The sequence below is a fragment of the Gavialis gangeticus genome, unplaced genomic scaffold (genome assembly GCF_001723915.1).
Source record: "Gavialis gangeticus isolate Ggan-Ray unplaced genomic scaffold, GavGan_comp1, whole genome shotgun sequence".
Taxonomy (NCBI): domain Eukaryota; kingdom Metazoa; phylum Chordata; order Crocodylia; family Gavialidae; genus Gavialis; species Gavialis gangeticus.
The window spans coordinates 121,160,422-121,162,499 of NW_017729022.1; positions in this window are offsets into that span (position 1 = coordinate 121,160,422).

A 2,078-nucleotide genomic window follows, 5' to 3' on the forward strand; every position below is an offset into this window, starting at 1 on the left:
CCCCCCCCCCCCCAAAACTATTCTATATTATGGTAGTTAATCCACTCTCCTGGCAGGTGGAAGAGGGGAGGTGTAGAGTGCCAGAGTGACTGTAGCAGCTTTAAGCTCAATAGTATCCAGGTACTCAGCATACTTCTGGTGGATGAAACTCTCAGGACTTGGGTGGGGTTTGGGTCTGCTCTGTCTTATGTCCGGACCCAGTGGGATGTAGCGGGACCCAACATTGTGGAAATATGCATAGGATTAAGGGGTTCTCAGGGTGCTGTGCTGGACTGGGCCCTATTGGTTGTCAGGCAGACTAATGACTTGGCCATGGATTAGGGAAAGCGAAGCCCACATCCATGGGGCCAAAGCAGACTGTGGTCCTCACTCATGTTGCCCTGGGCTTTTGGGGACCACCCATAGGATGGAACCTTCCCTATGCACAAGGATGGGATGAGCTATCTTGGGAGCTGGGCATTTCCCTGTCCCCAGAAACTGTACCTACTGTGTCTCCTCACATACCCCTATGCCCCAAGTGAGCAACCACATTTCCTCCCATCCCCTAACGCTTCCTTCCCCAACACTCACACTATACAGCCCCCTCTCCCACACAGCATTTCTCCACACGTCTTCCCAACACTCTGACCACACCTACACCTAGCTGCCCCATAAATCTACCACACAGCCTTCCTCTTCTCAACATCAGCAGCACATAGCCAATCCCTCCTGACAAACCTCTTCAGCCCTCCAGGCTACATCGATCAGGACTTCTTCTATTGATAGGGTGGTTTCTTGTATCTTACTATGTGACTTATAGTTTTGAATGATTGTGACCAATGTAATTTGACTTGGCGGTGTGTCATTATGAGGAATACACATCATAAACAACATAATGCTTGTGCCAGGGAGGCAGGGAAGTGGGGCACAGTTTGGCAGCTTACCCTACCAAGTTGAAATCCCAAACTGTACCCCTGGTGAGGTGCCTGACTCCTCAAGTGCCTCAGGAACTTTGCAGTCTAATGTATATGCATCTAATAAGGTTTTGTGGCCACTGGAATGGTGTTTTTCTGGATCACTTTTTTGGACTTATGCACTTGAATTACACCTAAGTCCCATTTCAAGCACCTGAAGTGCCTTTCTGAATCTCACTCCAGGTCTTTACATATGACTACTGATTTTATCTTCCTCTGGCTTCAGGTGTTTCTGATCTCTGAATGTCAGGCCCCTTTTCAGGAGGCAAACAAAGTCATCAGTTACTTCGAAAAACTACAGCTGCTTGTACATGCCATGGGGGTTTCTTTGGTTTAATTCTCCCTAAACTGAAGCAATGGGTTTTTAAAAACACCACTTCAATTTATAGTGAAATACCAGTGGCACGTACACAAGGGTCGGGCCCAATCCTTACCTGCATCTCTGGTGATGGGGGGAGGAGGGGAGGGCGAGCAGCTGATGGGCCGAACAGTCTCTGAGCTGTTGGGGAGGGGGGCAGGGCCCTCCAGGTGGCACCCACCCACAAGCACCTGGCCTGGGCAGTCCCAGGGGGCACAGCAACCACAGATGGAAGCACTGCCTCCACCCCCGCAGCCACGGAGGGAAGCACCAGGCCCCCGCGCAGCTCAGGCAGGCCCTGGGGAGAAAAAAAAAAATTGGCTTGCCAATTTTTTTTTTTTCCTTTAGTGGAACCTGCCTGCATGAGCTGCTGCTGGGTTCCCTGCATGGGCTGTCTGCACAGCCCCTGAGCTGCACGGGGTCTGGTGCTTCCCTCCACAGCTGTAAGGTAGCAAACTAAAACACCTTGGACATGTTTTATTTTGCTGCATCCCTAAGTCATTTAATGTGCAATACGCCACCAACAGTGTAAACAGTCGCACCATTAAAGCAGTGCAACAGGGTATTTTAGCTGCTTTAAAGGCCAATTTTGTGGCATGTACCGAGGCCCTCCAACGCTTGTACACGTGATGGGGATTTAGTCCCCTAAATTGAAATGGTGGGTATTTAATTGTGATGATTAAAAACTGACCATTTCAATTTAGAGGCTTCTATCACTGTTACAGTGAGAGGCCTGCCCTGATCCTTTTTTTTTTTTTTTTTTTGGG